We start from the raw sequence: 14,306 nt of genomic DNA, 5'->3' as shown, positions 1-14,306 counted from the left end.
AACCGAATTTGGTAACTCTGTGGCGTTGAAAGAATCTTCAATTGTAAAAGCAATATCTATCCTCAGTGAAGACGATGTTGCCTCTACTGTTACTCAAAGTAAACATTTATATCATCTACTTAAATTTATTTTAATGTTTGATTCATTTCCCAAGCCACCTCCAATCAAGTTTCATAGTGTAGGTGGAAGTTCGTTATCTGTTTCAAGTGAAGCACTGAAGCGCGCAAAGAGTCTTCTTGGTGAACCAGAGGTAGGAGATTTATTTGGTGAAATGGATGAACAATTTCTCCATATAGTGTTTACAGGGAGGAAAAACTTAACAATACGTCGTCAAACAAGGAAAACAACTTTCCTATGTCTTTTCCCCACGAATGAGCATAACTAAATATATTCTAGTGAACAATATGATGAAGACTGTTTATGCATAACTTTAATGTTTCTAAATTTTAATGTATTTTGTTGTTAAGTATATTTATGCATAACTTATGGCTTAATTGAAATGTATGGATGTTGGTAATTAGGTTAAACTACAAGATAGTAAATTTATGTTATGTAGAGCGTAAATTAAATATTTAAAAAATGTTAATCTTATATAAATCAATAAATTTAGCAGTGTTTGTATCAAGAAACGCCGCTATAGGTTCATATATAGTTGCATTTTTACAACATTCAACCATACATTTAATTTAATGTTTATCAATTTTAATTTATTTTGTTGTTAGGTTTTATTCTGCATAACTTGTGGGTTAATTAAAATGTATGATTGTTGTTAAATAGATAAAGCTACATATATCAGTAAATTTAGCTGATGTAGAGTAGAAATTAAATATGTAAAATCATTTATTTTTATCTAAATAAAGGTAATTAGTGGCGTTTATACCTCAAACGCCACTAACTTTAGACATATAGCGTCGTTTTTGACACAAACGCCGCAAATAATTCGTACTTTAGTGGCATTTTGTCAAAAAACACCACAAATGTTTTTTATTTAAACGTCATTAACTTTAGACATATAGCGGCGTTTTTTAATAAACGCCACAATAGATTAGTACTACAGCGGCATTTTTGTCAAAACGCCGCAAGAGGGTTCATATATAGCGGCATTTTGGTAACAAACACCGCAAATTATTTAAATCATTAGTGGTGTTTTGACAAAAAACGCCGCAGATTTTTTTTTATTTAAGCGTCATTATCTTTAGACATATAGGGGCGTTTTTTAATAAACGCCGCAACAAATTAGTACTTTAGCGGCGTTTTGACAAAAATGCCGCTATATGGTTCACATATAGCGGCGTTTTAGTAACAAACATCACAAATTATTCGTACATTAGTGGCGTTTTGGCAAGAAACGCCACATATGTTTTTAACATTAGTTGCGTTTATAATTAGAAATGTCGTAATAGAGTAGACATTTAGCGGCGTTTTAGGCCAAACGCCACAGAAGGGTTAAGCAATAGCGGCGTTTATAGTAAAAACGCCGCAATAGAGTAGACATTAGTGGCGTTTATTATGAAAACGCCGCGATAGAGTATAACGATTGCGGCGTTTGGATTACAAACGCTACAAATTTCTATTAAAACCCTAAATTAATAAATATCTTGATCCCTAACCTAAAATTTTAGCCAGTATCTCTGCCTCACATCGTTTTCATCCGGTGATAGAGAGTACTAAATCACTTGTTGCTCGTCGATTTTTGAAGCCGTCTACACCTCCAAGGTTACGCCATCAAGGTTTCTCCGCAGTGTTTCAGGAAACAGTAAAACTACAAAATCTAAGATCAACCGCAACCCCTTTAGAAGATTAGCTTGCATTGAGCTATATAATACTCCTTGCATCGATTTCAAAGGTGTCAAAGGGAGGATATGTTGTTGTTTCTTTTCTCTTTTTTCCCACTGAGCCATTCGTTAGCCTAATTTCCTTTTGTTCTTTTCTATTTTGCAGGTTCGAAGGCCTATTTATTCGCTTAATAATGCATTGGCTTCTCTCGAATGATCTAATTGCTCTGGTGAATTCTTATTCAAAATTTTTAAATAATCTTTTTGTTATTTTAATTTCTCATCGGAGTCATTGAGGATTTCAAGGTGATTTTTTTATCGCTCGAGGACTAGTTCATAACCCTTTGTTGCTATTATTGGTGTTGTTTCTTAATTAGGAGGAAGACCTTAAACAGATATGGTCTCTTTTAAAAAAAAGAATTTACCTCCTATCAGTTGAGTTGATTTTAAGTTTTTTTCTCTTTCATATTATACTTAGGAAGAATCATTCTCCAACGGAGCATTCACGAGTGTTGATCAACCTTTTTTTCTTGTTTAATTTTTTTTATTTTTTATTTTTCTTCTTTTCATTTTGTTTGGATCAATTCGAAATGATTTTTTGGGGTTATTTGATGGAAGTTACCTCTCTCGATCCATTTTCAACCTTTTTGAAGATTCGTTTATGCCGAGTGATATAGTACTCCTTACATCAGTGAGATTTCAAAGAGGTTAAAAGGAGGATATGCGATTGTTTTTTTTCTCTCTTTTTTCCATCGAGTAATTCGTTAACCTAGTTTTTTTTTGTTCTTGTTTATTTTACAGGTTTGAGAGTCCATCTCTTCTCTTAATAATGCATTAGCTTCTCTCAAATGATTTAATTGCTCTGGTGATTTTTTTAAACAACTATTTTTTAAAATATTTTTGTCATTTTACTTTCTCATCATAGTTTTTGTAGAAAAATTTAAGATGATTTTTTGTTATGGATTGATGTATAGTTCATAATTTGTTTGTTAGTATTATCATTGTATGTTTGGTATTATTTTTTATTAGTTTAGGGTAAATACAAGATAATATTTGATTAGAGATAACTCTTAACCTTTTGATATTTTACATTCACACTCCTGACATCTATAGTGCTCGAATTTGGGTCGTCAATGAATAATAACAATTCATTTACTATGGAAGTTATTTGGTTCGTGATTTGATGTTATTTTCTAATTAGTACGAGAATCCTAAACATGTATGATCTCTTTTAGGAAAGAAATTTACCTTCAATCAAATGAATTGACGTTAATTTTTTCTTCTAAATTATCTTTAAATTTGCATGTATTTATTAATGATCTTACGGTGATTGTTCTTTACAGATGAAAAAACGTCTTTTGACTTGGAGCTCTCTCACTACCTAAAGGACTAAGAAAAAGCAAGATGATCTTGCGGTAACGTTTGTCTATACTTTGAATGTGTTTTCTTTTTTCATGTCTATATTTAATTAGATTTGTGTAGTAAGGTTGTATTGCTTTTGTTTTGTTCTTCTATTAATGACGTATCGACCCCTAATTTGTGTTGTGGGCCATCATCTGATTTTATTGATATTTATGTTTAGTGAATATTGTTTTCGTGATAAAAAAATTAAGTCGAGATAGAGTAATTAGTAAAGAAAAGTTAGTGGTGTAATATGTTTCCGTACTCGAAATAACATAACAAAAATAGAAAAAGAAAAAATATTACGAAAGCAATATTACAATTATGGTAATGCTAATGGTATATGAAATCAAACGATTTTAAAAAAGGAAAATTGGATTGAAAAAGGAATATGATTTTTTGTCGAAATAAAATCTGTGGGCAGAGAGGTAATAGAAAGGGGTTAGAATTAAGGGAAGGGGTGAAGAACCTTGGAACACACAATTCTGGCTTCATAAACTTCCAAAACCACCGGCCTTAACCTTGTTGATTTGCATGGCTTCATAAACACACAATTTTCCTTTCTACATGCTCTGGTTAGCCAATGATTCTTAAACAGCTTTCGAGGAACACTACAGGCCTTAACCTTGTTGATTTTAGTCATGGTTGATGACTTGATTCGTATTTTGACCCTGAATTGTTCGAAACAACAATCTCTCTTCATGCTATATCGGTTTAAGAACTTCTTATGTATGTACTTTGCTATGCGAACAATATTTTTCAAACCACATAATTCTATTTGGATGAAGAACTTCTTATACTGTTACTTGAACTTAGCCTAAATCCATAACTCTTATTTGCTTGTTACCATAAAATCCTTGAAGTAACATTTGAGAATTTGGACTTTATTCTTTTTCTTGTTTGAATGTGTATGCTTTTAGAACTTTGTTTTATTTTCAATTTGTTAATGTTAGTCCTGTACTGATGTTAGATAATCATTTGTGTTTGTGAATTTAGGATTTTTAAAGCTCAAAATAATTGAATACTACATTTGTGGACCCTTTGTTTGCACTTGTCTACTGTTTTTTTTCTTGAAAGGTTGATTCTCAGAGAGTTTTAGTGAACATTACCCAGGTTTGTTTCTTTGAACCTCGTTTCTTTTAATGGTAAAATTGTAAAATTTAATTCATGATTTGATCTAAATTTTATATATACTTATCTAATTTTTTTAGTAGGTTGATTATAATTGTTCGAGACGTCCAAATAATCAAAAAGACTCTTAGATGATTAGAATCGATCCTAATTAACCAACTCACCATGGCATGGATAAATGGACGTTATATCTTCATAACTTGTTGTTAGGTTATTTTATTATTTGTATTTAAATCTCTCCACAATTAAAGATAAGAATATTTTAATTATCAATATAAAGATTTAGTAATTTTTAGAGTGATTAGTTCATACAGTACAAATGATTGTATAGAGTTCTAATAAAAGTATAAAAGTCAAAACTTTGTAAATATTTAATAAGGTTGACTCATTATGCATTAATTATTTAATTATGCATTATATTTTTATTAATAATGCTAGAGACAGAATTATTTGTTCACAACATTGTTCTACTAGAGACATGCATAGAAAAAAAAGACAAAACTTTGTAAATTTTTAATAAGGTTGACTCATTATGGTTAAAGAAAATTATCATTGATAATTGAGATCATGTTATAGGTAATATTGTCGGTGATACATTTTTTAGTAAAGTTGATACTTATAATGATTTTACTTATGGAAAGAATGAGTTATTTTATACATCCAAGATTGAGCACGACTTGGATACGTTTGACATTTGTTGCGTACTAATACCCTTTAAAGTGTTTAGTGAAAGAGGTGGAGAACTTATTTGTCATGATGAAGAATTTGTTTTTCGATCCATATTAAAAAAATTCATCTTATTTTATACTTTTAAAATTCGTGTCAAGGTGGAACTTGTTCGAATTTAACGCAAATTTTTATTTTGACACAGTTATACTTATCGTATTAGGTTTTATTAAAAGTGTGAAACCTAAGTGGAGTAAAATTCATACTACACAAGTGTTCTCTATTAAAAGTGTTCTCTATAATTAAGTAATTATACCTATAAACACATAAAATGGATTAAAGTTATGCAGTAAGTTGGTTAAGTCAAGCATATTCATGATTCTTTTTTCTCGATATTAGTAAAACTTTTTATCTTATTTTCGTAATATTTTTATTTTAGAGTTTTCTACGTAAAATCTTAATACCTCTTTTATTATATAATTATTATTTCCAACTTTATCTTATAATATCGAGCCTTTAGGATGTATCCTGATAAGATTGAATCCAAACTATAATAACGGTGACCTACAAAGGTGCCCCTTTAGTAAGCCAGCCCCGGCCACATAAAAAAGGAAAAGGAAAGGTGACTAATTGTCGAGGTTGAAAGGTTTGATCGAAAAATGTTTAGGTCAGGGGTGACTCTTCCAGTTTAGGGTCAGGGTATATCTAAGACCTAATTGGAATTTATTCTAGAATTTACAGATTATCCACAAAGAGAGACGGTGATAGAATTCAATGTAATGCTTATGTTTAGGTTCTAAATTTATCTATAATATTAGCAATTAACATTCGAATTTGAAACTCCAGAAATACGAAATGGATAAGAGTTGGATGGATTTCTCAAGGGTAAGCGTCGAATATCGAAATGGAGTCAAAAACTTTCTAAATTTAGCTTTTCTGAATGCAAGCCAAGAGAATATGATTTTTTGCCCTTGTAAGAATTGTGTTAACATTAACTGGCACATTCGTGAAGTTGTGTACGAGCATCTAGTTATTTTTGGATTTGTTTGGGGTATAGAAAATGGATCTTTCATGGAGAGTTTGTATTAGATAGATCTGCTTCCACGAGTTATTCGACTTATCCTGCTCCTTCTCACTATCCAACTTTTAGAGAAGATGACATGAAAAGGATGTTACGAGATGCATTTAATATGCACATTCATCAGCCGTATGTTACAGAAAATTATTGTCAGAATGATGTTAATGATTTCATTGAGATGGTAAGAATTGGAAGTGCTGAAGAGCCAAATGGAGAAGCGGCAAAGTTTTACAAGTTGCTGAATGAAATGAATGAACAACTTTATGAGGGATCAAAGTTTTCAAAGCTTTCTTTCTGCATTCGTCTTTTCCACTTAAAATGCCTAGGAGGGTGGACTGGTAACTCCTTTACGCAATTGTTGGAGTTACTACGAGAAGTGTTTCCTTTTGCAAAAATCCCTCAATCATGCAAAGATATGAAGAAAATGATAAAAGATTTGGGTCTTGGATATGACAAAATTCATAGTTGTCCAAATGATTGTATGTTGTATTGGGGTGATCGAAAAAATCAGGACTCTTGCCATATATGTGGAAAATCTCGATGGATGATTAGGGAGGCAAAAAATGTTACTGAGGATGAAGCTCAAGAACGATCAAGAAAGAAACCGATTAAGATTCTGTGATATTTTCCTCTCATACCTAGGCTACAAAGATTGTTTATGTCCTCAAAGACTGTTGAGTCTATGAGGTGGCATCATGATGGCAGAACCGATGATGGATTATTACGGCATCCAGCGGATTCTTTAGCTTGGAAGTCATTTGACAACAAGTATCCAAGTTTTGCGAGAGATCCTCAAAATTTCAGGCTCGGTCTTGCAACTGATGGGTTTAATCCATTCAAAATCATGAGTACTTCGTATAGTACTTGGCCTGTTGTACTTGTTCCATACAATTTGCCTCCCTGGATTTGCATGAAACAATTATCTTTCATCTTATCCATGATAATCACCGGCGAGAAAGGCACTGGAAATGATATTGATATTTTCATGCAGCCGCTAAACGTATGATGTGTTGACGAATGAGAACTTTAATTTATGCGCGACTTTATTATGGACAATTAATGATTTTCATGCGTATGCAAATTTATCGGGTTGGAGTACCAAAGGTTGTTACGCTTGTCCCTGTTGTGCTGTAGAAACATGTTCGAAGTGGTTGGTTAATGGAAATAAGTTCTCTTATATGGGACATCATCGATGGTTACCTGATAATTATAGATTTAAAAGTCAAAAAAATATGTTTGATGGTGATAAATAGTTTTGAATTGCTCTTGACCAAACAATCGACTCTCAAATATTCAGAATGTTGAAAAATATCAATTTTACTTATGGAAAGATGAATCAACCAAGTAGTGCACGATCAAAGAAAAAAGGCAAAGCAAGTCAATGAAGATGTTGAAGTTGACGAACAAACTGATGATGAGTCTGATGAAAAGGATGATCCAAACGAGGTAGACTTGTGGAAAAAGAGGAGTATATTTTTCGAGTTGCCTTATTGGAAAAAGCAGATTTTGAGACATAATCTTGATGTAATGCATATTGAGAAAAATGTTTATGAGAATATTATTGGGATCATTTTGAATGATGGAAGAAAATCTAAAGATAATCTTAAGAGTCGACTTGACTTAGTGGACATGGGAATTCGGCATGATCTTCATCCGCAATTACGTCCAAATGGAAGAAATTTCTTACCGCCTTCTATTTTTTCTCTTTCAAAGAAAGAAAAAGAAGTGTTTTGCACGGTGTTGAAGGATATAAAAGTCCCAGATGGGTATGCATCAAACATTTCTCGATGTGTCAGTGTTAAAGATCAAAGACTTTATGGTTTAAAGTCACATGATTATCACATATTAATGCAAGATTTACTGCCAGTAGCTGTTCGCGGTTGCATGTCGAGTAAGGTGGCGTCTTGTATCATTGAACTTTCTAATATAATGAAAGCCATCTGTGGGAAAGTTCTAATGGTTGAAGAACTTGATAAACTACAAGATCGAGTCGCCTTGACTTTATGCAACTTGGAGAAGATATTTCCACCTTCATTCTTCACAATTATGGTGCATCTACTAATTCATCTTCCTCACGAAGCAAGAGTTGGTGGTCCAATTTTCTATCGATGGATGTACCCTATAGAGAGGTGTTATTTTAATTACAAGTTTCAAATTACAACTGATTATACCTCTCACTCAAATGTATTTACGTAGTATGTTGTTTTGTGTATAGGTTCTTGGGCAAGTTGAAGTCTTATTGTCGTAATAAGCGTTATTCGGAAGGATCAATTGCTGAAGGGTATTTGGCAGAGGAATGTATGACATTTTACTCTAGATATTTGGAAGATGTTGAAACAAGATGGAATAGACCAAATCAAAATGACGTGTTAAGTACTGATGACTTACCTCAACATTATTTCTTTGGAAGTTATGGTCAACCATTAGGGAAAGTTGAAATTGCACACTTAGATGACACGTCTTGGGTACAAGCACACCGATATGTTCTTTTTCATCACGATTCAATAGATCCCTTTCGCACGTAAGTCTTTCGGACCCAATCCTAATGAAATCTCTTTATCTTTTATATTTATCAATTTTTAACGACATAATATTCTTTATAGTGAGTTTAAAGAAGTATTGAGATCTCGATCACGCCCTCGAAGATTAAATCAGCGAGAGCTACATAAGTTATTCACAGAAACTTTTCATGAATGGTTAGGTCAGACGGTAAGCAACTAAATCTTACGGAACACTTATAAATTATATACGTCTTGCTTTTTACATTGACGTCAATACAAATTAATTCACCATTCATGTGTAATAGGTTTGGAGTGGGAGAGAAGTTAGTGAAGAAGTTAAATGGCTTTCTCAAGGTCCAAATAGAAAGTTAAAAGATATAATAACTTCCTCATTAATGGGTTCAGGTTCCACACGAAATCTCGTGAAAGATTAAGAATGACACAAAATCGTGGAGTCGTAGTTACTTCGTCAACTACAAGTTATGCTACTGTAAGGGACAATAATCCGCAGAAGGGAGAGGTCGATTATTATGGAAATCTTACGGACAATATTGAGTTAGATTGTTATGGAAAATGAAAGGTTGTGTTGTTTCAATGTGACTGGGTTGATGTAAACAGATGTATAAAAAGAGATAAATTCGGGTTTATAATGGTGAATTTCTCTCGATTAATTCACACGGGTCAACGTTTGATGGATGAACCATATGTATTTTCTTCTCAAGTGAAACAAGTATTTTATTGTCACAGGAGAGGTCGATTATTATGGAAATCTTACGGACAATATTGAGTTAGATTATTATGGAAAATGAAAGGTTGTGTTGTTTCAATGTGACTGGGTTGATGTAAACAGATGTATAAAAAGAGATAAATTCGGGTTTATAATGGTGAATTTCTCTCGATTAATTCACACGGGTCAACGTTTGATGGATGAACCATATGTATTTTCTTCTCAAGTGAAACAAGTATTTTATTGTCACAATCCAATGGATGACGGTTGGTATGTTGTGCTTCGAAACACTCCCAGAGACTTGATAGACATCGGGGATGGAAGTAGAGATGACATTGAAACTATATCAGAAAGTTTACCTCTACTACCACAAAACTTAGATGAAACTATCAGTAATACAACACAATTTCAATGGGTTCGGGAGGACGTTGATGAAGATATTTATGACAACTGACATTATATAAGACTTTTGTATGATTTTATATCTTCATTTTTTTATTTATAATGTTATAACCTTTAACATGTTGTCTTTCAATATATTCATTAATTAATTCATTTTTTTATTACTCATGTTTGTTTATTATAGATATCATGCTGAGGAGAAAAATAAATGATTTGTGGGTTATTTGAGCTTCTGAAGACCATGAAGAAAGAAATAACGAGGAATCGAATGCACTTGAGTCTTCCAAAGTTTTGAAAACTGTTGAAGAAGATGTAAAAATTCAAAGTAATCTTCGAAACATTATTTAGTACTTTGTTCATTTTCAAAACTGGCATTTAATAATTTCTTATATAGTTGAAAATGCTGGAACGCGCAAGACTCGAGGACGTACAACTTTGAAGTAATTATACCAACTTCCTCCTGGGCATCGTGTCAAAGTTTCAAGAAACGATGTCGGTCAACCTATTGGCCCAGAATCACGTCTTCTAGCAGGTTACTTAGGCATAGTTGGACGTAATGCGAATCTATTATCGATCAATTACGAGTCATGACGCGAAATGCCTAATAGTAACAAAAAGCAAGCGTTGGATTTTGTTAAGGTAATAATGTCATTATAATACATACTCTATAGAAATTCAATACTAATTTATACTTACAGTGCACACTTATTTGCTGTATAGGAGAAATTTTCTTTAGAGGTCTCTGACGATTATGTGAAGCAAACGTTAGGGAAGAGATGGAGGGATCACAAGAGCTCCTTAAAGAATAAATACTTCAAGAATGATCTCAGCCTTGAAGAGAAGTTGCCAACAGTCCCACCAGGAATGCTCAGGTACCAATGGGAAAATGCAGTCAGATTTTAGAGTTCATAAAAAGGACAGGTATAATGTATTTTTCATAAATAATTGTAACGAATTGTAAATCGTCATTAAAAGTGGTTGTTTGACATTGTAGAACCGAGAGCATATTGGTGTTGTTAGCAGGCAACAACAAAAGTTTACACACACGGCTTGATCGAAGAGTTTTGCTTGTATAGCTCATGAGGAGGTATTATATATTATTGAAATAGTTTTTTGTATTCCATGTACATACTAACTCATAGTAATTATATTATGGTACATTTTAGGAAAATACATCCGGTTCTAAAGTTGGTCGAATCCAACTCTTCGACATGACACATACGAAGAAGGATGACACTCCTATGACTGTTGACGCTGCAGAAATTATGGTACGTTTTTTGGGTAGATGTTTTAAATTTACCTGGCTTTATTTATATTTGTACCATGACATTTTTATTTTAATTAATTATTCACTTTATTAGGAAAAATTGAGGGAGAAAAAGGCGGAGTATCATGTTACTTCTTCGAGTCAAGGTATTGTTAATGATGATGACATTGAAAACCAAGCTATTAATGACGTTTTGGGTCCTGAAAAATATGGTCGGGTGCGCTGTCAAGGATCATTCGTTACTCCCACCAAATATTTTGGATTCAGTTCATCACAGTACATGTTATCACAGTCTCGATCTTCCCACCAAGAAGTTAGTCGTTTAAAAGAAAAGTTGGCTGAGATGGATCAACAAATGGCTAACTTGAAAGCGGAAAATGAAGCAAATGAATCAGAGAGAGCAGCAGGAGAAGCAGGCAGATCAGCAGCAGAAGCAGAGAAAGAAGCAACGGCAGCACAGAGAGAAGCAGCGGCAGCACAGAGAGAAGCAACATATCAGCAGAGATGTGAAGAATTTGAAAAACGACTCAATGATATGATGTTGATGATTCAGAAAACGTAACCTCAGAATCCACCATCGTAGTCTCATTTATGTTATGAGCATTCTACTGAACCTTGTTTAATTGAACTTATATTACGTTAATGAAAACTTTTATTTATTATATTGGATTTGATGTTGTTTGTTATGGATATAGAGTTTGATGTTATTATTGTTTTGTTTGTTGGATAATGGAACATGTTGAAAAAATAGTTTTGGGGTAATCAAGCATAATTTTTAGGATTGTTAAATTATGTGTTATTTAGCGGCGTTTGTAACAATAAACGCCGCAATATACCATACATTTAGAGGCATATTTATCCTATAAACGCCGCTATATACAAACCTTTACCGACATTTTTAGCAAAAACGCCGCAAAACATCAATACCTATTGCGGCGTTTGTGAGAAAAACGCCACAAAACATCAATACCTATTGCGGCGTTTTTATGACAAACGCTACTAAATATCAACACCTATTGCGGCGTTTGTCACACAAATGCCGCTAAATATCAATACCTATTGCGGCATTTTTTGTTAAAAAACACCGCGAACTTTAGCGATGTTATTTTCAACGACGGTTTTCGCGACGTTTGTCTTAATGCCGCATGTGTTTTTAGCGGCGCTTATAAACGCCGCTAAAGGTAAAAAACGCCACAAAAAGCCTGTTTTGCTGTAGTGGTTGTTATAGGAATTTGAAATATAAATTATATGACATTAATGTATCAATTATACGAAAAGGAGTACATAATGTTGTAATAATTATAGAAATTAGGGTAATGAAATTATATGAATAAGTGAAAGAGCAAAATAAGTTAAGCGACATTGACCTAAACTATATTATGAATTAGTGGTATAAGAATATGATATAAAATATGCAATAAAAATCTGTGTTAAATGATAAATATGAACTTATTAGAACAAAAGATAAGATATGTGATTATGAGTATTGAATACGTATCAATGTGATATGACCTATAAGATCATATAAATATTATATGACTATGTGATTATATGAAAAAGCATACAATTATATGTGATAAGCTCTGTGATATGTGAATCATATGAAAATGTTCTACGCGTAAGTGAACCATGTGTCTATATGTATATGTGAAAGAACTATGAGACTATGTGTATATGTGAATGTATGATAACATAAATATTAATGCCCATGTTGTGTGACATGAGAGCTAGAGGTATAGTTGGCATGCCAAGAGTCAAGGGTCTACGCGGTCCTTTGGGACATATATGTTTTCTTTGGAATATGTGTGGTCTTTTGAGACACATACTTGATCCTTGGCATATGTATATGATTCTTAAGGAATTTTCTACGTAGTCCTTAGGGACAATCTTATATGGCACTACGATGCAATTCTAAGCGGTACTACGGTGCAATTCTACGTGGCACTTCGGTGCATTTATACGAGTTGTGGTGACAGTATTAGTGAACAACCTCTATAGACTCACATATCTATAGTTCTCACATGTGTACATTGGCTAATAAAGGGATAACTCAACGTATGTAATATATATATGTATATATGATGTGTAATATGAATTGTATGATATGATATATGTGTGTTATGGGTGATTGCATCTGTTACATGATATACATGAATGTATGTTAATGAATATAAATGACTTATAGGATGATATAAGAATCTGTTATGAGATATAGAATATGAATGTAAGAGACTATAGAAGTAAATAGACAAGAGATATAAAGGATAATAATATAAGAGTGTGATAAATACGTAAATGATGACATGTGTATATAAGTAAATGTTTTATAAAAGAATATATGAGATGATATGAAGTGTATATAAATATATATGTGTGTGTATTATGCTTGTATATAATATGTTAGTAGAAATGGTTCATGCATGGTCACGCATTAGAGTTCTATTATATGTTTTATGCCTCACTAAGTCATCGAATTAGCGTGTGAGTTTTTCACATGCAGGTTCAGAAAGTGAATATAGAAGCTGAGAGGAGCAAGATAAGTCAGCATCTTCCTTACAAAGTTCAGATCAGAAAAGAAATGTTTGATATGTATTTTATTCTTTTAGATGTAGTTGGCATATAATATAAACGATTTGAATTGTATATGCTCTGATAAGTGTGAAAACTTTTATTTTGAAATAATATGAAGTTTTCTTTAACGGAGATTTTTCATTATTTTGAACAAGTAAAGATTTAAAAGTTGATGTGACACCTCGAACTCAGATCCGGGTTGGGGGTGTTACAGTTTTTACCCTATATTATTTAGGTGTTTTCCACATAAAATTTGTATCTTCTTTGTCTTCATTTTTATTTTCTCAAATTATCAGTTGCGATTTTGCTTTATCCAATAGCAGTATTCCGCAACATATACTACAGCGAAATAAATATATTTTTCTTTTTTCCACTAATATTTTAAATGTAACGATTTGTTAACAGTCGTTATTCTAGTCACTAAAGGTTGGTTTAGTAGTTTGGTTTGCTTACTTGGCACCGTTTTGGTCACCTAAGAACACGGTTGACCGACCATTTGATTCTCATTTAAAGAACAGAAATCCCTAATTTAAAAACTCTAATTTAGAAAGTGTAGAAAGATTGGAGAAGAAAAAGAATTGTAGAGGTGTTGGAGTTTACTGAGTAAGGATCACAAATCAAGTAAGAATCTTGAAATAAGGGGTAATGGCTGACATCTAAACCAGTTGTTTACTTGGTATCGGGATACAAATAGGGATTGGATTCACCTCGAACCCACTATCAAGTGCTGGTTGCGTGGATGTCGATCATATTTCTCAATTTAAGTAGGGGTAAAATGTAATAAGTT

Source organism: Hibiscus syriacus, unplaced genomic scaffold (assembly GCF_006381635.1).
Source record: "Hibiscus syriacus cultivar Baekdansim isolate YM2019G1 unplaced genomic scaffold, ASM638163v2 tig00116973_pilon, whole genome shotgun sequence".
NCBI lineage: Eukaryota > Viridiplantae > Streptophyta > Magnoliopsida > Malvales > Malvaceae > Hibiscus > Hibiscus syriacus.
This window is presented reverse-complemented; position numbering follows the sequence as displayed.